The sequence below is a fragment of the Tasmannia lanceolata genome, unplaced genomic scaffold (assembly GCF_043159265.1).
Source record: "Tasmannia lanceolata isolate RefF3 unplaced genomic scaffold, GAP_Taslan_0.1 ptg000013l, whole genome shotgun sequence".
In the NCBI taxonomy this organism is placed as follows: domain Eukaryota; kingdom Viridiplantae; phylum Streptophyta; class Magnoliopsida; order Canellales; family Winteraceae; genus Tasmannia; species Tasmannia lanceolata.
The window spans coordinates 45,595,798-45,618,487 of record NW_027518690.1 but is presented as its reverse complement, the minus strand read 5'-3'; the positions used below and the strand labels follow the sequence as shown (position 1 = coordinate 45,618,487).

General features: G+C 41.4%; 1 long non-coding RNA gene across 1 annotated transcript; it reads right to left on the bottom strand.

Annotated features, from left to right (window-relative positions):
* Positions 1 to 1,274: 1,274 nt before the first annotated feature.
* On the bottom strand, positions 1,275 to 22,351 carry LOC143890278 (uncharacterized). Its single transcript, XR_013255151.1, has 3 exons — positions 21,192 to 22,351; positions 13,782 to 13,990; positions 1,275 to 2,198 (listed from the first exon to the last, which is right to left on the bottom strand). It is a non-coding gene; the product is annotated as an uncharacterized LOC143890278 (long non-coding RNA).
* Between the last annotated feature and the right edge of the window lie 339 nt (positions 22,352 to 22,690).

Sequence of the window (22,690 nt, the reverse complement as noted above, 5' to 3'; positions counted from 1 at the left end):
GAGTCTGTCTTGTTTGTGTTGATATGCTGAGTCTTGTCGTGTGAGTGTCCTCAGAGTTAGGAGGCCTCGAGTCATGGTCGGTTAGACACTTAGTCGGGCCGATGGCTAGACTAGAATGCGTTTAGATAGCCCATGGTTTTCCTTAGGACTAGAATGCGCCTAGTCACACATAGGTTGTAGGGTCCACTTGCATTAGTTAGGGCATATAGGGAGTCCTAAAAATTACCATTCACTTGAACTTAAGTAATGGCGCAAGAAGCTTTAAAAACTAGTTAGGTCTAGTTTATCGAGTCTAGGATAGCGGTCCTAGAGGGTTAGGCATTGTAGTTTAGCATAGGTCGCCGAACTACGTTGACTCTGATTCTACCCGAGGCCGGGATACGTAGTGCAGCCAGGATGGATGGCCATCTTGGTCCGAGTTAAGTATCGCATTAGAGTCTAGGGTTTGTCATATTGTATGTTCTGCTGTGTTTTCTTACTTTTATGTACAGACCCTATACCTTTAGCTTTAGCATGCATGTGTTTGCCTATCAGAACTTAGACACCAATTAGGCATGGCACTCATAACGTAGCTATTCTTAGGTGACATGTCTTTCATTTCTTTTGTGTGTGCTTATTATTCATTTCCGAGACATGCATGATTAGATAGACGTTATCTCGGGGATATTCATTCCCATTTTGCATGATTTTCACCCAAAACTCTTCAAAGTTAATAATAAATGGCATAAGAGACCAGGTGCTTACACTTAGGCGAACTGGGGGCGCCTAACCCCTTCCCCATTCTTCATCAGGCACGGACCTTTTTGTATCTCTGGTTATCTGTTGCGACAGAGCACAACATGGGATCCAGGGCCCACTTCCTTGGATGACGACTCTTTCTTTGTTTAAGGTGCGTCTCGAATCCGGGCTAGTCCCCGAATCGAGAGGTATCTCACTTTACATCGCCACTCATGCTGTGAGGGGCACTCTTTCGAGAGTTCCTTGGTGGAGCTCTCCTTCACTTGGATGATCCTGAGACTCGTCTAGGGGCACGTCCCCCCGCCCCTCTCGGATCGGGGTCCACAGAGACGCGAAGATTTATAGTGGTTCGGTCTTAACCCCAAGACCTACTCCACTCTTCTCAAGTTTTGTCTCCTTGAGGAATCCACTATCTTCCAAAAAACTTAAATACGGCGTTCCTTTCGCCTTGTACAATCCGAGCGTCCAAGCTCCAAGGGTCTTAAATACGGCGCCCTTTGTTGCTAAGTTTACAATGAAGAAGAAGATTGAAGCACACTCTTTAGCCTCTTGAAGGCTTGATACAATGTAAAGCTCATAAGAGTCTCTCAAAGATAATTACAAAGATAAGCCTAGGTCTAATCCCTTTAGATATTTCCAAATTGAGGCACAAGGGTGTTTTCCACTCTCTAATATGTTTACAACAAGTTTAGGAATGAGAGAGATTGGTTCGCATGCTTAGGGAACTCATATATATAGAGAAAACCCAAAACTAGCCGTTACAAGGGCATTTCTGTAATTCTGGGCAACTTCCCAACGGATCTATTTCAGGGCATTTTTGACATTTTCCAGATTTCAGACTCGGTTTTGTAAAATTCATATCTCACTTGTTTTCCGTCAGATTTCGACGTTCTTATACTCGATTTGAACGGAAATGATGAGCGCTTTCTGTTAAAAATATTTTCAAAAATATTTAAAAATATTTAGGATCAGTTATGATAGGATTTATGACCTAATCTCAAAATTCAAGTGCTAAGTGTGCTGATTTGAATCTTTTGCAATTCTAAGCTATTTATGGCACTAGGGCTTTGGTCCACGGTTATTTTCCTTATATTCTAATATTGTTTGGGACCTTATTAGTGACTTGATTATGCCTCAACAAGGGATACCTAAGTGGGATTAAATTATACAATCTAATACAAGACTCATTACTCACATCTTCAACTTTAAAGCTCATCTTCAAGTCTTGGTCTCTTGCATGGATCACTCCTTCAAGTTGTTGATCTCCAAGCTTTGGTCTTCATCGATCTTTCTTTGTTTGTTAAATGCTTTGAGATGACTAATGTTGAGCTTCTCCTTGGTTGATCCTCCAAGGTATGATTGATCATTTGTATGCTCTAGCTCCTTTGACACGTGTTTGGTTCATCTTCAAGCATATGCCATCAATGGTATGTACTAGCACGGATTGACCTGTGAATTTCCTGTCCATGGCACAACACTCAAGGCAAACAATTAGTTAATAAAAGACTAATCAATTTGTGTTTGTTAATCATCAAAATAAGGTGATTGCATGAACCCATGGGGAACCCTTGGGCTAACAAAGGGCACCCTCATTGGTACATAGCATGAAAGTGCATTTATAAGGGCACAAAAAAAATGGAAATGAGGTTGACAACTATAACCATAAATGCACTTTGCTTATAAGGATCATTAGGAGCACCCTTGTAACTTAATTTTTTGCAATGGCGCCCTTCAGTCTATCATCTCCTATTTTTTTGCTTCTTACCCATGGTTTTGAATTTTGGGCAAATATCGAAATTTTGACCGATTTAGTTGGGAGTGAAATTTATAGCCGAAACCGAAATTTCAATCCTTCTAATGTTACCAAAAATGATGGATGACTTGGCAAGCTAACCCTAGCAAAATGCCATGTTCCCACTGTCATGAGTTCTGCAAACAAAGTACATTTTTTTTGTCAACCTCTTATAATAAATCCAAGGAAGATTGGAAAGCAAAGCCTAACATAATGCCAAGTTCCCACCCGCATGACTCAATACACTTATCCTCACCCCCCGAGATTTTGGTCTGAATCTAGTAGTTGTGGACCCCTGATCCGAGAGAGGCGGGGGGACGAGACCCTAGAAAGTCTCTAGATCATCCACGTGAAGGAGGGCTCCACCAAGGAACTCTCGAAAGAGTGCCCCTCACAGCATGAGTGACGATGTAAAGTGAGATACCTCTCGATTCGGGGATTAGCCTGGATTCGAGATGTACCTTAAACAAAGAAAGAGTCGCCATCCAAGGAAGTAGGCCCTGGATCCCATGCTGTGCTCTGTCGCAACAGATAACCAGAGATACAAAAGGTCCGTGCCTGATGACGAATGGGGAAGGGGTTAGGCGCCCCCAATTCGCCCAAGTGCAAGCACCTGGTCTCTTATGCCATTTATTATTAACTTTGAAGAGTTATGGGCAAAAATCATGCGAAATGGGAACGAATATCCCCGAGATAATGTCTAGCTAATCATGCATGTCTCGGAGATGAATAAGAAGCACACACAAAAGAAATGAAAGACATGACACCTAAGAATAGCTAGGTTATAAGTGTCATGCCTAATTGGTGTCTAAGTTCTGATGGGCAAACACATGCATGCTAAAGCTAAAGCTAAAGGTATAAGGTCTGTACATGAAAGTAAGAAAACACAGCAAAACACACAACACAACACGACTCCACACACGACTCCACACGACAAATCCTAGACTCTAATGCGATACTTGACTCGGACTAAGATGGCCATCAATCCTGGCTGCACTACGTATCCCGGCCTAGGGAAGAATCAGAGTCAACGTAGTTCGACGACCTATGCTAAACTACAATGCCTAACCCTCTAGGACCGCTATCCTAGACTCGATCAACTAGACTCGACTAGTTTTTAAAGCTTCTTGCTATTACTTAAGTTCAAGTGAATGGTAATTTTTTTAGGACTCCCTATATGCCCTAACTAATGCAAGTGGACCCTACACCCTATGTGTGACTAGGCTATGCATCCTAAGAAAAATCATGGGCTATCTAAGTGCGTTCTAGTCTAGCCATCGGATCGACTAAGTGTCTAGCTGACCACGACTCGAGGCCTCCTAACTCTAAGGACACTCACACGACAAGACTCAGCATCAACACAAACAGGATAGACTCCTAACTCTAAGACACCCTAAACGTCTAGGACATACTCCTAACTCTATGGGAAGATCTTTTGAAAATGGTTTGCAAGGTTATTTTGAAGAATTTTTGTATTTTAGGAAGGTTTGAAAGGTTTTGAAGCTTAGGAAAGTTTTTGAAGTTATGACTGAACTCAGGATGCCAGCTGCAAGCCTGAGCTGCCTACGTACCCCTCAGCTAGGGATCAAGCCATCCATAGTTCGGACTGAATTTTCCTAACTACACTCTTAATGACTCAAGATTTTTGATGTTTTGAAGCGTTTTTGTTATTTTTGACACAAGAGGACAAAATCTTATCATCATAAGGGTAGGACATACTCCTGATATCCCGCAAAGGTTGGACAACATCTTATGCTTTGCGGGGGAATTGGACAGAATCACGACTCTGCAAGGGTTGGACAGCATCTTATACCTTGCAAGAGCAGATAAAAATCACATGACTTGATGAGAGGATGGACAGAATCCTAACCCCTATGATGATAGGACAGACTCCTGAAAGATTGACTCTCAAAGATGGAAGGACGGAATCCTAAACTCTATGAAGGTTGGACAGAATCCTATATTCTATAGAGGTAGGACAGACTGATGAATTTTAAAAGGGTAGGACAGACTCCTAAACTTTAAAAGGGTAGGACAGACTCCTAAACTCTAGGGTGGTAGGACAGACTCCTAAACTCTTTATGACAGACTCTAAAGAGGAAGAAATCCCTTAACCTGCGAAAACTCTAAGGCAGGAAGGGAAGGGGTTGGCTCAAGAAGCATTCCGTCATAGCCTTGAATGAGGGGAAGATCCTGAAAAATCGAAGAAGATATCAAATGATTGGAAGCAAACCGAACCCTAACGGAGGTCCCAGAAACAAAGGAAGCTCTAGAAGTTAAAACGGAATCTAAACATTTGCCCAAAACCCACAAGAGAAAGAAGGACAAACGGAAGGTATGAGGCTCCTCATCAACCGAGACTAAACGTAATCGAATCAAATGAAAACAAAAGCATGCGAATTTTGGAAGGTTTTGACCTGTGTGGCATAAATTATGAAAAAGCATATTCCTCAATACTTGTCCACCATCTTAAAACCCACAAAATTGACCCAAACAGATATAGAATACGAGAGATCATCCAATCAAAACATTCCTACTACACCAGCTGGGTTGAAAAGCTTAGATCGTAACCTTGTGTAATCATTAGCATTAAAGGTTTCCAAATATCTAGTAGGATTCCTTGGTGCAACCAAAATGATGATATTTTCATCATGACAATTTTCAGTAAACAAGTGACAGCAAATCTAAACTATAGGTCAGAACAGTACTAAAACCTGATCAATTATGACGAACAGAACTATATAGTCTAGACCACTCTTCCAGCATTTGAAATGAGGAAATCAGAATGGAAACAAGGCATGCCCGATGAAGATAAGCACAATAAGCATAATCATATAGTTTTGATCCCTTTTTATCCCCCCGACATGGGGTAGATAAATGAGATCAAGTAATTCATATGCCTGACCCATGACATGAGATAATGAAGAACTATCTAATCTCGATCATTCGCTTAGCATTACCACATTTTTCAATCAAGAGGTAAAGACAACCAATTTATTCAACAGGGAAATGACCATCTGATATATATAGCAAGGTCAAATCTATAAGAATATCAATTAGGAAATCAATTGAATCATCTTTCTATATCCACGACCTGGAACCAATTAATGAAATCAGATGGTTCACATACCTACCATACGGAGAAAAGCAACCATCTGATTTCCATCTTTCATTTAACACAAACGAACTCATATAATCCATTCACTTCAGATTTTAATCTCTGAATTAACTCCAAAATCAAATTAGCCTCAAATCCATGAACTAATATGCCATATTTTTAGGACAGCAAAATGCACAATGTCAAACATTTCACCAACACAGAGAGGGATTATAATTTCTAGGGAAAACATCACAAGCTCTGGAGGAATTACCCAAGTTTTTAGAGAAAATTTTAACCACACACCATTCAATGACCATGACAGAAAGCTTATCACAGATTGTGAGGGAATCATCAGAAACTTCAAATAAGATCATGCTAAAAAAAAATTTATTATGAAGCCATGGAAGATTACCATGAATCCCACACAACATCACGGCCATGCTATTAAATGGATAATCAAAACAAAATTAACACAATTAATTAGAACATCCATTGCAGATCCCACAGAGAATCATATTTATGTAAAAAAAAAAACACTCCCAGTCATCAACTCTTGAAAGGTTAAAGGCATTACTTGAGTAGTGAAGATAGATAGAGAGAAGATGACCGGAAGGCGGGAAATGCTTCGGAGATCCGTCGGATTTGGGGTGCAGCCAGGTCGGAAGATGCGATGGTTGGTCTAGGGTTTAAATCTGGGGTGGAAATGGGGAAAACGAAATGGGTTTGATGGAGGAGGGTAAAAAGAGGATTCAAGGGTTTTAGGTAGCAGAAATGGTGGATAGAGTTTCAATATAAGTAGAAAAGGGTTTAATGACAAAGGAGGTGAAAATGGGGGTTTCTGATGAAGGTTTTGAGGGTAGTAATGGTGGAAGAAGAGAAAAACGGTGGAAGGGGGCTTCGGCCGGAATCCGGCAAGGTTGCCGGAGAAGAAGGTGGGTTTGGTGGATATGGGTTTTTTTTAGGTAGAGCTGGGGGTTCGGCCGGATTAATGGAGGAGAAATGAGGAGAGGGTTTAGATAATGGTGGGTTTTAATGGGGTTTGAAATGGGTTTTGGGAACTTGAGAGAGGGTGCCCGGATTTAATGGGGGTTAATGGTAGTGAAGGAGGTGGATCTAGGTGGAGGAGGTTGGGCCGGAATCCGGCAAGGTTGTCGGAGAAGGAGGCCGGAGCTCGGGAGTTGCAGATATGGGTTTAAGGTTGAAGAAAAGGGTGGTGGTGGATGATGGAGATGGAGAAGAGGATAGGAGAGATGATAGCTGAGGGTGGAGTCGGGGATGCTTGCCGACGGCAAGAGGGATGGTCGGAGAAGACGATCGGCCTCTTTCCTTATCTCTCCATTCTCTCTCTCTCTCTCTCTCTCTCTCTCTCTCTCTCTCTCTCTCTCTTTCTTTCTGTTTTTCTCTCAAACGAAAATGAGCTCCTACCTATTCGAGCCCTAATCGAAGCTTATAAAGGGAAAATGATAAAAAAAACCCCCTTTATACTTCCTGGACAGCCCCACAGTGATTTACGACTACTCTTTTTAATTTATAAAGGGGTGGTCCAGGTAGAAAACGGGGCGGAAATTTTCTTCTTTTCAGATGATCTTGACCCCTTGATTTGATCCAATGGCCAATAAAGCTTGCTTACACCTTAAGTAATATCAGAATTACAACATCACCCTTCTAAAGATGGCAAATCACCATTTTACCAAACAAAATATCTTGCCTTTTATAAAAAAAAGGAGGGTGATATCTACACAACCAAGCTTTGATAATTCACGCCCTCTCACAACCCAGTTTTGATTATTGCACAAACTTCGCCTGTCTTTCTTTACATTTTTCGCCCGATTGCCATGAAATTTTGCAGGGACACTCTCGAGGATATTAACAACCTGCGGGGGAATTTGTACCAGTTAGTGAACACTGTGGGTCAATAAGATTTTGGGGTTTCTTCGCATTTGGGTTTGATTCCTCGGGAACTTATTTAATTAAGGTTAAGGCTCCATCCTATGACATTAGGGAATTCGGCTTGGTGCGAACCTGAGATTTGATTCTGGGGGACCCTGAATTTGGCTTCGAGACTCGGATTTTGAGATTTATTCGTATTTGGGGAAACTGGGTGTGGAACTCGATCCGAGAGAGGCGGGGGGACGTGCCCCCACGCGCGTCTCGGGATCATCCACGTGAAGGAGAGCTCCGCCAAGGAACTCTCGAAAGAGTGCCCCTCACAGCATGAGCGGCGATGTGAAGTGAGATACCTCTCGATTCGGGGACCAGCCCGGATTCGAGACGCACATCGAATAAAGAAAGAGTCGCCATCCAAGGAAGTAGGCCCTGGATCCCATGCTGTGTTCTGTCGCAACAGATAACCAGAGATACAAAGGGTCCGTGCCTGATGACGAATGGGGAAGGGGTTAGGCGCCCCCAATTCGCCCAAGTGCAAGCAACTGGTCTCTTATGCCATTTATTATTAACTTTGAAGAGTTTTGGGCGAAAATCATGTGAAATGGGAACGAAGATCCCCGAGATAACGTCTAGCTAATCATGCATATCTCGGAGATGAATAAGAAGCACACACAAAAAGAAATGAAAGATATGACACCTAAGAATAGCTAGGTTATGAGTGTCATGCCTGATTGGTGTCTAAGTTCTGGTGGACAAACACATGCATACTACAGCTAAGAGTATAGGATCTGTACATGAAAGTAAGAAAACACAGCAAAACACACAACACAACACGACTCCACACGACAAACTCTAAACTCTAATGCGATAATTGACTCGGACCAAGATGGCCATCCATCTTAGCTGCACTACGTATCCCGGCCTCGGGAAGAATCAGAGCCAACGTAGTTCGGCGACCTATGCTAAACTACAATGCCTAACCTTCTAGGACTGCTATCCTAGACTCGATCAACTAGACCTGACAAGTTTTTAAAGCTTCTTGCGCCATTACTTAAGTTCGAGTGAATGGTAATTTTTAGGACTCCCTATATGCCCTAACTAATGCAAGTGGACCCTACACCCTATGTGTGACTAGGTTGTGCGTCCTAAGGAAAACCATGGGCTCTCTAAGCGCGTTCTAGTCTAGCCATCGGCTCAACTAAGTGTCTAACCGACCACGACCTGAGGCCTCCTAACTCTAGGGACACTCACACGACCAGACATGACAAATCCACAAGATCAGGACAGACTCCTAACTCTAAGACACCCCAAAAGTCTAGGACTGACTCCTAACTCTATGGGAAGATCTTTTGAAACCGATTTGCAAGGTCATTTTGAAGAAATTTTGTAGTTTTGGAAGGTTTTGAAGTTGTGAAAATTGTGAAAGTTGTGAGAAATATTTACAAAGATGGTGACTGAACTCAGGATGCCAGCAGCACGCCTGAGCTGCCTACGTACCCCTCAGCTAGGGATCAAGCCATCCGTAGTTCGGATTTGATTACTCCTAATGACTCGAGATTTTGAGATTTTTGATTTTTAGATGTTTTTGAATTTTCAAGTATTTTTGAAATGTTTTTTTTGGAATTTTTGACACAAGAGGACAGAACCCTATCATCGTAAGGGTACGACAGACTCCTGATATCCCGCAAAGGTTGGACAGCATCCTATGCTTTGCGGGGGAATTGGACAAAATCACGACTCTGCAAGGGTTGGACAGCATCCTATACCTTGCAAGAGCGGATAGAAAAACACATGATTTGACGAGAGGTTAGAAAGACCCTAACCCCTATGATGAAAGGACTGACTCTTGAAAATGAAGGACTGACTCTCTAGCTAAGAACAGATTCCTATGCTAAAGACTAACTCTGAAATTAGGAATTCTAAGAAGGATGGGCTAATGAGACAAGGCATGTCTCTTAAAAGAGATGGAGGACAACTATGACCAATGAGACAAAGCCTGTCTCCAAAGGGTTTGAATTTTACCATACGAGACATAGCCTGTCTCCCTGAGGATAAACTTTTCTACGAGACAAAGCATGTCTCTCTACAAGAATGATAACCACTAGGATAAATGAGACACGGCCTGTCTCCTAAGGAGGGCTCTAGATAGCTCTTTCATTGCCCTTGCAATGAGAGGGACCTAAGGTTTAAGGAACGCATATCTAAAAAGACTGGGCAAGTCTTTTAAATGAAAGAGGGGAGACAAGGAGGGGTGTCAATGAGACTAAGCAAGTCTCCCAAAAGAGAGGTTGGCAATTGATGCGGGGATTGAGCCTGTGAGGTGGTTTTCCGATAGGATCAATGAAGGAGCTTGAAGAAGACCTAGTATAAAAATCGAACGACCTTGATCCTTAGTCAAATGACAAATCAAATGCAAGAGTCCAAATGGATATGTTAATTAATGACAACCATAGACAAAATACCAACTAAGTTGCTACAAAGTATGCTACTAATTCAACTTTAAACAAATAGAATTTGGTGGCCATTAAACAGATTGATAGTTCAACACATTATGAGTTCACACTCACGAAAGAGCAAGAAACAGATCATGTAAACATCCAGGGATAGTTTATTGGAGACAAACATAAAAGCCATGAAGATTTCTAAAATAAAATTATCATAGGCAAAAGAATGAGCAAACATGAATTGGACAGATAATTGGTCTATTAATGAGTCCAAAATAATTTCTATACGGCTAAGATAATCAACCAACTCACAAAACACTAAGCTTGGATACAAACAAATCATCACTTGAAACTAAATATTTTTGCATTAGTGTTCAGCTTGATTTTCTAAGCATAAGTTCAAAACTAAAAATTCAAAATGATCTCCAATACATTCTCAGATAGTCGCAAATGATTCTCATGAAAAAAAAAATTCTCACCTTATTTACTACCTTTTCATACAGCTTATAATGCTTAAAAGAAACAAATTATATCAAAACAGAGCTTATGATATTCATTCAGTTCTTTCTATTAAAAGCAAACCATCAATATAAGCATACCTGATATGATGCCCTTATAATCACTCAGAAAATCTCATTCAATTATCTGTGTAAAATGACTTTGATCTCTCTTCTTTAAAATCCTCTCAAATCTCTCTCTGTAGCTCTGATTTTTGCAAAGGGAGGGAGATTTGGGTCTTATAAAAAGGGTTTTGGGTAAAAACCGACAAGGGTTTGGGCAGAGATGGGGGTTATGGGGGCTCGGTGGAAGGGGCTTGGTGGAGGTACGGCTGGAGAAGAGGAAATGGATGGGGTGGTGGTTGGTGGCTGGCCGGAGTGGGTTGGCCGGCGGTGGGTCCGGACTCCGGCACAGCTTGTCGGAGGAGAAGTTGAAATGGAGGTGTGACCGGAGAAAATAGAAGAAAATCTCCAAATGGATTTTGTGGGTGAGGATGGAGATAGAAGAAGGTGGTGATGTTGAACGGAGCTCCGGCAACCCGGCCGGAGAAGGCGATGGAGGTGATGACAGAGTCGAAGCTCCTCTGCAATTTCCCCTCTTCTTCTCTTTTCTGTGCACAGAAGATGGGTTTTTAAAAATAAAAAAGGGTAGAGGCGGTTTAATGGAGGTTGGTGGAAGAATGGGGTTTTTCCGAAATGGGTTTGGGTTTAATCGGTGGAAATGGGCGGTGAAGGAGATGGGTGAACGGCAGATGAACAGAGGAGGTGGCGGTGGTAGAATGGAGGTGGAAGAAGGTGGATATGGGTTTGCAGATTTGGGATGGAGGTTTGGGGTTTAATGGGGATTAGGAAAAATAACGAGGTGGAGGAGAGGGTTTCGATGAGTTTCGGTGGTTGGAGGAGGTGGAAAGAGGTTGGGGATGATGGCTCGGTGGAGCGGCCGGAGTGACGTTGCCGGATTCCGGCAAGGTAGGTTGCCGGAGCACTCCCTCCTCTCTCTCTCTCTCTCTCTCTCTCTCTCTCTGCTGCCTTGACCTCTTCTTCTTTTCTTTTTTTTTGGTTTTGGGGGGTGGAGGAGTTGCAGAGGGGGTTCGGCCGGAGGTGAGTTTGGAGCTGGGTTTTGGGTAGAGATGGGGGGGGGGGAGAGGAGTTTGAAGGTGGAAAATGGAGGGGATGGAATGAGGGGGATGGTGGCTTGGATTTCGGTGGGTTGCCGGAGATGGGTTTGGCCTCGCCGGATTCCGGCTGGCCGTGGTGGTGGAGAGGGTGAAGATGGGGGAGGTGGTGGAGAAAATGGAGGAGGAGGTGGTTGGGGCGAAAATAAAGGGGGGAGGTGGAGGTGGCCGGCCGGAGATGCTTGGGCTGGCCGGAGGGGAAGATGGTGCTGGCGGCTGGGCTCCCTCTGCTTCTCCCTTACCTTTTGATTTCTCCCTCACCCTCTTGCAAAAATGAAAAACCCCCCTTTTCAACCCTAATCGATTTGGGTTCTTTTAAAGAAAATGGATGATAAATTCGACCCCCTCTTCTTTACCTGGACAGCCCCTCCTCATGCATTTTGACCATTCCTTTATACTACCAGGGGGGGCCCAGGTAGAAAATAGGGCGAAAGATTCCCTTCTCCTCAAATGATCCTAACCTCTTGATTTGATCCAATGGCCAATAAAGCTTGCTTACACCCTAAGTATTGTTGGAATTCCAACATTGCCCCTCCAAGGATGGCAAATCACCGTTTTGCCAAACAAAATATCTTGTCTTTTTTTGGAAAAAGGGGGGATATCCACACAACCATGCTTTGATAATTCACCCTACCACAACCCAGCTTTGATTATCGCACATACTTCGCCTGTCTTATTCTTCAATTTTCGCCCGATTGTCCTGAAATTTTGCAGGGGGATTCTCGAGAATACTGACAACCTCCTGGGGAATTTGTACCCAGGAATATGCGCAATGAGATGCTTAAAGACTCAGGCCTTCCCCTCATTCTAGGCCCAGGCCTTCAGGAGTTTGGGAATTTCATTGGATTTTTTGAAGCTCTTATTTAATTTTTTGGGAATTTAGGGCCTTGTCAAAATGGGGTGTCTACACTGGGGACTTTAGGGTCCGGTCAAAATGGGGTGTCTACAGTAGTTCACATACTTTTTTTTTTAGCACCACTCTACAAGCGTTACTTATTAGGTGTCAAAACATTCTATACGGATCTCTCATTGTGTCAATCAACAATTAGGGCCCGTTTGGATGCCTAGAAGAATTTGATTTGGATTTCTCACATTTGTAGCCCTTTTTGCACTGTGATTTGGATCCGGATCAAATCCTTCAATTTCTAAATTAGCAACTGACAGTGAAAAAAAGCAAATTTCCAAATATGCTGTGGAAATAAGAAATTGGAAATCCACAGATCTAGCAGTTCATTCACCCTCTTTGCTCCTCAACCTCTCCCCTCCACTAGGAAGTACCCCCTTCCCTCTCTCTCTCTCTCTCTCTCTCTCTCTCTCTCTCTCCCTCTAGATGGACTGGCGGATCTATTCATTTTGTATTCAAAACTCAATTCCAAATCCAAATACAAAATACGAGGTATCCAAATGGGCCCTTAGGTCGGTGCGAGTTCAGCCGTTTCATTTCCACTATCAATTGACACATCCTTAAGAACATTGTTCTAAGATGTTCTATCTTCCGCCACAATATCAACTGCATGTTGCCACTTATCACCAACCCTTGTGAATCTTACTCAATTTATTCATCACTCGTTGACATGAATCTCAATTTCCAAGTAATGAACTCTAATTTAATGTACACTTAATAAGGTCAAACACATATATGATAATATTAATTTTATGATACCCGACAACGTAGGAGCCAGGTACGACAAACAATTATACAAACAATTATTTGTATATGTGTCTTATTATATATAATAGGAATGCTAGACTCAACAACGCCCTTGCAAAAAGGAAGTGAAAGGGTGCACCCATTGGGTGCATCACACCCAAGTGCATTAATAATGTCAAAGTCAAACAAGATGGTGATGTGCACAGTGGAGAGCCCTTACACCTCCTTTTTTGCAAGGGCACCCTTGCGTTTAGCATTCCTCTATATATAAATAGGGAAATGATATCCTTACTCTTTTTTCTTATAATGTATATCACTCCACACTTTATTAATTACGTTTTGATTTGTTGTTGAATGCAATTTGGGATTTGAAAAAGCTTGTAAAAAGTACTAATTAAATAACTTTATTAGTTATTTTTGATTGATTTTGAAAGAAATGGGAATTGAAAAGGCTTGTAAAAGCTAATTAATAAAGTACAAAGTAAGGATTGGAGTACCATTATTGAAAGGATGGAGTGCAATTATCAATTCCTGAATGGTTTTGAAGTTAAATATGATCATTTGATCACGGTTAACCTGCTCACATCTCTTCCGCCCGCCTTGAAACTCGGATCAATCCTCCACGTGGCTGGATCCTGTCTTTCAAATCTTCATTGATTTTCTTCCCAAACAGTGCGTTAATGTTTGATGGGAATTCCAACATGTCCTAAAAAATTTATAAAGAAATGATCAATTTCTTCTCGAAAACTTCGAAATGATGCCAATTGTAGAGTCATTCTAATGAGTTGTTAACATACTAGTTATTCAAAATAAAATAGAGAAAACTGTTTGTGCACAAAATAGCATGGGCCCACATTTTTGTGGTGATCCAAACCATTCATTTGAAAGGCCCTTACCTAGATAGGGTTTCCACAAAAAAATCAGATCCTATGGATTATCCTAATCCCTCCAAAAGCGGAGTGAAAAATGGGCAGATTTGTGGACAAACAATGTCTCTCTATTTTTTCCTCCACTTTTGGATAGGCTAGGATGATCCTATGGGTCTGATTTTTTGTACACACCCTATTTATGGGAGGGCCTTTCAAATGAATGCTTTGGACCCGGATGAGTTTTGTGCACTAGAGAGCATATAAGCTATATGCGCTCGAGCACACACAGTTTCCTCAATAAAATAGTTGATAATTTTAGATTGACTAGTGTGGACCTCGATCCTGGAGAATTAGTGCCGAGGGACCCGAGATCCCCCTACAATCCTCAAAGATCTCCACAACGTGAAGGAGAGCTCTACCAAGGAACTCTCAAAATAAGTGCTACTCTCACAGCATAGCACGAGTGGCGATACATAACGAATGAGATACATCTTGATCCGGAGCCAAAGCTCGAAACCAAGATGTACCTAAAAATAACTCAAAGTCGCCATCCATGGATAGGCCATGGAACCCCAAAATCAAATCCTCTATGCAATGGATAACCAGAAATATATATATGGGCTCGTGCCTGATTATGAATGGAGAAGGACCGAAGAGCACTCCCAATTCGTCCGAGTGCAAGCACTTGGTCTCTTATGCCATTTTCATTAACTCCAAAGAATTTTGGGCAAAATCATGTGAAATGGGAATAAAATATCCCCGAGAAGACGTCTACCTAATCATGCATGACCCAGGGATGAAATATTAAGCACATACAAAATAAATTGAAGAAGTGTCGCCTAGTCACAACTAGGTTATGAGTGACATGCCTAACTGATGTCTAAGTTCTGGTGGACAAACACATGCATGCTACAGTTAAAGGTATAAAGTCTGAGCATGAAAGTAAGAAAACACAACAAAATACACAATATGATAACACAACAAATCCTAAGACTTTAAATGATTTAGCCCGAGTCCTTGGATGGTCTGATGTTCATCCAAAGAAGCCTACGTATCCCCGCCTCTACGAGAATCAAGGCAACGTAGTTCTTCTCACCTATTCTAAGCTATGATGCCTAAGACATCTAGACCTCTATCCTAGACTCGATCTAAGAGATCAGACTAATTATTAAAGCTTCTTGTGCAATTATTTAAATTCCAGTGGATTGTGGATTTTAGGACACCCTATATGCCCTAAGTAAATGCAGATTAGCCCTAAGCTAATGCAAGTGGTTCCTACAACCTATGTGTAACTAGGCTGTGCTTCTTAAGAAAAACAAAGGGCGGACTAACGCATCCTATTCTAGTCATCAGTCGGCGATGTGAATCGCCGACTGACCAGACGGAGGCGCTCCTATAACTCTAGGACAAACCCCTAACTCTAAAACAAGCACAAACAAGCACACAATAAAATAAAGACTAAGCCCTGACTCTAAAACTCTCTATCTATGACAAAGTCCTAACTCTAGAGGAAGATTTTCCAAAAACAGGTTTATGAAATATTTTTGTACTTTTTAAAAGAGTTTGAATGATTTATTTACAAAGTTTGGCTGGACTTGGGATATGGATCCCAAGCTGCACTATGTACCTCGTGGAAGAGGATCAAGCCAACGTAGTTTGAAATCGAACTCTCCTAACTAAAACCTAACACTCCAAATGATTTAAGGGTTTTAATTCAAACAGGGTTATTTGGGGTTCGGTCAAAATGGGGTGTCTACAACTAGTGATAAATCAACCCCCATATATCTTAAATCGACCCCCTATGTGTCTATGTCTCTCCTCTGTCTAACCCAGAGGAGAGAGAAAGACATTTAGGGGGTGGATTTAAGATATTTGGGGGGTCGATTTATCACTGGCCTTTAGATTTTATAAGGCCATTACTATACTTGTAAGTAAGTTTGAAAATATCCATCCAATAAGTAATGTGAGCCAAAAATAGTCAATTAATAGCAAATAGGTGTAATACTAAGGGAGTTATGGGATTTTGTGTTCGAAAATAGTTATGAGCTTTTACCAATATTTGTTGGTTTCTTTTATTAATAGAAAGATCTTAGCCGCAGTTAATTTACCTTATACTTGTAGAACTGTGTACGTACGTGGGAATTAATACTAGCACTCCGTAGTGTTGATAATGCCACTCCTTCCCTTATTTTTTTACACTTTATTGACGTTAGCTTTTTGGTACTTATAAGTTATAAGTTATAACAGCCTCTAACAAGTAATTAAGTGTAAAACAAAGGACTCCTAAAGGAGTGCAATTATCAAAGAGAGGCAGTATGTACATATGGTGCATAGAAAAGTGTTGGAAAAATATAAAAGTTAAATAAATTTCAATATATTATCTGTCACCTATATTTTTCTTATGCTACTGTAACATGTAAGTTGGGTTTGATACAAAAGGAGGAAAGGAGGCTAAAAACAATCATTTTGTACTTATAAAAATCAAATTTACTGCATTATTTACAAGGAGCTACTAGTTTTTCATTTTATTTGTGAGGAATGCTAGACTCACAAGGAGCTTGCTTTGTGAGGAGGCAAAAAACAATCATTTTGTACTTAAAAAAAAATCAACTTTACTGCATTATTTACAAGGAGCTTGCTTTGTACCTTCTGGCTACTAGTTTTTCATTTTATTTGTGTGGAATGCTAGACTCACAAGAGCCCTCGCAGAAAAAGGGTAGAAGGACCAATGGGGAGAGCCCTTCTACCCTTTTTTGCAAGGGCTCCTGTGACTTTAGCATTCCTCTTTATTTGTTTGTTATTTGGGAAAATTATTTAAAAAATGCAAACTTTTGCTGAAATTATGAATCAAGGGTACACTTTTTGAAATCATGAAAGAGGGGTTGTCAGGTACTTTTAGAGTGGTTTTAGGACAAGAATACCCTTCTTGCTTTTCCCTCCACCTTTTAGGCTCTATTCCCAATGCATTTCACCTACCATTTTCTCCTTTTATCTTCTTCTTCTCTAAGCCTTCCAAATGGTAAAAACTCCATTTCCATTGCCATGGCCATTACAAAAAAAAAAACTCCATTGCCATTAGAAAAAAAACTCCATTGCCATTGTCATTTGAAAAAAAAACTCCATTGGTTCTCTTTAGTATGCTCTAGGTGATAAACATATGCTCTGGTAGGTCCATTGTCCTCCATTTGCTTAGGTTTTACATTTTCTTCGCATGTTTTTTCTGTTTACAGTGATATGGTTTATTTTCATCCTCTTTACAGTGGTCTCTTTGTTTGGTTACATGTTTGTTTTGACTTCTCTCTCTCTCTCAATGGTTCAATTGTTCAATGGTTCTAAATAGTTTAATGGTTCTAAATGTTATTAAAGATCAGATACTCTATTTAAACACTCAGAACAACCATGTATACAGTTGGAACCATTATGTAGATCTCGAAACCACAATTTAGTGGTTTCGATTGATTAAATAGTGGTCCAAGAGTGTAAATTATGGCTACAAGAGTGAAAATAGTGGTTCATACATTGTAATAGTATTTTATTGGTTGAAAAGTGATCATGAGTGTATTAATAGTGATTTAAACACTCATAATCAGTATGTATACACTTGGAACCATTATGTAGACCTTAAAACCATAATTTAGTGGTTTCGATTGATTAAATAGTGTTTCTAAGAGTGTAAATAGTGGTTCATATATTGCAATATTATTTCATTGGTTGTAAAAGTGATCATGAGTGTATTAATAGTGGTTTAAGTACTAATAATCCGTATGTATGCACTTGGAACCATTATGTAGACCTCGGAACCACAATTTAGTGGTTTCAATTGATTAAATAGTGGTCCCAAGAGTGTAAATTATGGTTCAAGAGTGTAAATAGTGGTTCATACATCGTAATAGTATTTCATTGGTTGTAAAAGTGACCGTGAGTGTATTATTAGTGGTTTAAGTAGTCATAATCAGTATATATACACTTGGAGCCATTATGTAGACATCGGAATCACAATTTAGTGATTTCGACTGATAAATAGTGGTTCTAAGAGTGTAAATTATGGTTCCAAGAGTGTAAATAGTGGTTCATACATTGTAATAGTATTTGGTTGGTTGTAAAAGTAATCATGAGTGTTTTAATAGTGCTTTAAGTACTCATAATCAATATGTATATGTGGACCCCAGATCCCGAGGACGAATGTGGGCGTGGGACACGAGGTCCCGCGTCCGGTCCTCCAAGATCTCCACAATGTGAAGGAGAGCTCTACCAAGGAACTTTCGAAATGATGCCACTCACAGCATGGGTGGCGATACAAATGAGATACCTCTCGATTCAAGGACTAGCCCAGAACCCAGATGTACCTATAACAAAGAAGAGTCGACATCCAGGGAAGTAGGCCATGGATCCCATGAAATACTCTGTTGCAACGGATAACCAGAGATACAAAAGTCCGTGCCTGATGACGAATGGGGAAGGTGTTAAGCGCCCCCAATTCGCCCAAGTGCAAGCACCTGGTCTCATATGCCATTTTTAATTAATTTTGAAGAGTTTTGGGCTAAAATCATGTGAAATGGGAACGAGTATCCCTGAGAAAATGTCTATCTAAGCATGCATGACCCGGGGATGGGCAAAAGAAAATAAACATCCAAATCCTAACTCACCGCATCTAATCCTAACCCATCACATCTAGGAAAGCAGTAACATCCACACGCACAGCTACGGCTAAGCGGATAATCAAGATAAGATGAATAAATGCTACAACTAAGCAGGTGAGAGGACAGACAAGCACAGCAGTAAACTACCGAAACAATAGAATAAACACACTAACATGCGAGCCTATGTAAGAGATAATGCTAAGAAAATAATAATCAATCTCATGCTAGGAAAGTAAGCAAGCTAACAGTAGCACATAAGAAGTCAAAGATAAACACACAATGAGCTAAAAGATACAGGGAAAGAAACGAATCGGAAAATCATCGGTACATGAGGACTAAGAATGCCAGGAAAAAGAAAAGGGAGCGTACGATAGGCTCAGGGAGCGATTCTAATGAATCAAGCTCAGCGATCCTGATCCGCTAAAAATCGGATAAGTCTCACAATCGTCATAGCCTATCGTTGGGCTCAGCGAGGACAATCCCTGTGAAGGGGCCACGCTACGTCACCGCCCATCCCAAAGCCCGATAAAACGTCGGAAAACCGATAAAACCGAAAAGCCACGATTAAAATCGAAAACGAAATGAAAAGAAGGCTCCGAGTGACCTGGCAATCACCATCCTTGCCCATTTTGGTTTTTGTATTGTTGTGAAAGGTTTGAAATATTTTTTGGATGCTTGAATGATTTTTTGTTTTTGAAGGGTTTAAATGATTTTATTGAAAAGTTTGACTGAACTTGGGATGACGATCCCAAGCTGCCTACGTACCCTGTAGAAAGGGATCAAGCCAACGTAGTTCGAATTGCTTTTCGAAATACGCCTTTGAGTGTTTTTTATGTTTTTTTGGATTTTTGTTATTTGATTTTTATGTATTTTTATCCCTTTTGATCGAAAGGGGGTTTTGGCTCAAGAGGTTGCCGTCCGTCATCGCCTCAACCCGACGATGTACTCCCAAAATTGATGGGATCTCGAAATGCAAAGAGAATCCCGAGGAATGTATGAAGAGAAGACCCGAAACTGAGGAAAGGAAAGAAACCCCTAACCCTGTAAGAAGCAATGATCCTGAAGAAGGTGGAATACCTAAACCCTCTAGAAAATCCTAGGACAAGAAAGGGGATAAGAAGGGAAAGGGGTTGGCTCAGGAAACATTCTGTCATTGCCTGACCCGAAAACTAGAAACCAAAGGAACCTCAATCCCCTTAGAGATCTCGAGAAGAGGAAGAAGGAAAGATGGAAATGGGTAATTGCTTACTCAAACTCTACAAACAATCAATTGATTATGAGAGCACCATGTCGGCATGACTTGACAATACCCTTGAGGATTTCAAGATGACCCAATTACTCTTATGACTAACCACACGAGTGCCTTCAATAAATCAAAAAGGGGGGCACTGAAGTTTAGGAAAATTATCTTGGAAATTACATCCATGATGGGCCCCCTTTGGTAGCCCTCGGTTTCCTATTCAGTTAAGAGAGTTTAATTCCCAAGATCCCAAACCCATTGCATGAAAGGGCCTACAATTTTATCATCCATGATCTTCACAGCCCCAAAAGAAATTACAGCCACATAATAAGAAAAAGAACAACATAATTTTGTGCAGTTGCTAAAATAGGATAGCGACAATATCAATAATTGGAAACCAACTTTGGCATTATCGCATTTTAATAACGGCGCTACCGGCTTCGTCATACATTAATTCAATCGAAATTGATTATGCCCGTAACATTCCATGCATGTAATGTAACTGTTACATGTAGGGGATGAGAGCCACAGCAGTACCATTGTTAGGAGATAATAGTGCAAATATTGGTTGCCCAGGGAATGATATTACCCCAATCGTATTCAACCCATGGCACAAACGCACATTGTCCTTTGCCCATTATAAGAGTCGAATGCTGCAAACAGTGCATACAAATCCTCTATGAGAATGGGGGTAACAGATTTATTACTCTGATTGATTCTTTGTACTACACCCAGCTCAAACCATTGGACTAACAATCATCAAAACTATTTCAATTCTCGAAATCCATAAGAAAACAATTAAAAAAATCAAAACAGGTTGATCCTGTACAATGATCAAAACATAATATTGCTAAGATTAGCTACTAAAAGTACCCTGATTTGATCATTGCCTCAATCCCATTCAGATTCTTATTGTTATGAAGGAAGAAAAGCAGATAAGAATGAGAAGCCATCACAATTTTCACACAATTTTCTGAAAATCAGCTTGGCACAGGGAATACGAATGACTACTTAATGAGCTAGCATTCACAGATCATGAAGGTCAAAACCACGATTGAAGCCAATTCGAATCATGGAAAGGACATCGAAGAAAATATGAAGATATGTAATACTAAAAACATGACCACCATGGGAAAAAAAAAGTTTAACTGGAATTACCTGGGCTGAAGGAATCCCCTTTAAAATCCAGTTGGAATGCCTTCCTCTCTGCTTTTACATCAAAACCCAAATGGAACTTTCCACAGCTGTATGAGACGAGGTAAAAGGGAAGGATGAATCGGAAATAGGATTCCAATAGGGTCTGAAATTTAGAAAGGGAGGGAGTTGGTGGCCGCTAGGACGGTGGCGGTGGTGGAAATGGCGATGGTGGAGGTGGAATTGGAGAGGGTTTCGACAGCGAGTGGGGTGGATGATGATAGGATTTGGGTTGTTGGTGGATGACGGTGGTGGTGGAGATGATGGCTGGAGAAGGGTGGAAGAGGAAGAGGAAGAGGTTTTGGGTTCGGTAATGGAGCACGGTGGCTGAGGGAAGAGGGTTTGGGTTCGGTAATGGAGTACGGTGGCTGAGGGAAGAGGGTTTGGGGGTAGAAGAAGGGGTTGATCGGAGATGGTGAGCAGAGGTGGAAATAGGGGGTGAGGGTGAAGATTGGCCGGCCGGATTCCGGGTGGAGACGACAGGGAGGTTGGGGAAGATGATTGACCTTCCTCTCTCTCTCTCTCTCTCTCTCTCTCTCTCTCTCTTTTCTCTTTGTTGCTCTGTTTTTTTCTTTTTTTCTTTTTTTTTAAAAAAATAAATGAAGAAGAAGAAGTTGGAGGTGGGGTGGAGGAGATGGTGGTTGCTGTTGGTGGAGGTATGGTTGGTGGTGGTGGATGATGGCCGAGGGAGGGGTCGGCTGGAGGAGTAGTGGCCGGAGATGGGTTTGTAAAGGGTTTGAGGCCGGATTCCGGCAAGGACGGCCGGAGAAGATGGGCTTTAAGGAGAGGGTTTTGGGGTTAAGGTGATGGTGATGGTGGTGCCGAATGATGGTGGTGGAGAAGTTGAGGATGGAGGTGAAGAGAGGCCGGAGAAGATGGCCGGTGGTAGCTTGGTGAAATAAATGGTGGAAATGGAGGTTGGACAAGGGAAGAAAATGAGGTTATGGTGGCCAGTGGTGGCTGGTGGTCGGAGAAGGGTAGTGGCTGTTGGAGTTGGTGGAGAAGGTTGAAGATGGTGGTGGTATTAGGCAAGGAAGAGGGTTTTGGTTGCCCAGCTCTCTCTCTATTTCTCCCTCTTTCACTCCTCTGCTACCCCTTTTCTCTTTTTTTTTAGAAAAAACTCCTCCCCTGTTTCCCACGAGACTTGCTATTTTTATAGCTAGGGTTGCCACCCTCCTCTAATCTCAGCCATCCATTTCCTTCCTTTCTTGATCCTATGGCCCTTGATTCCTTATCCCTCTTGCCCTAATTCTATCCTAGAAACCCTAAAACCTAGAGTGCCTAGTTGATCCAAGCCCTACACCTCATCTCTTTAATCTAATGGCCTATGCTTGTGGCTTGCATAGGAAGCAATGGAAATGTCCAATAATGCCCTCTTGGAAATGGGAAATGATATATTACGCCCCCCCCTTCTCTCTCATAGGCAGCCCCACATCTAGTGTATTTTACTTCTTCCTTTTGCA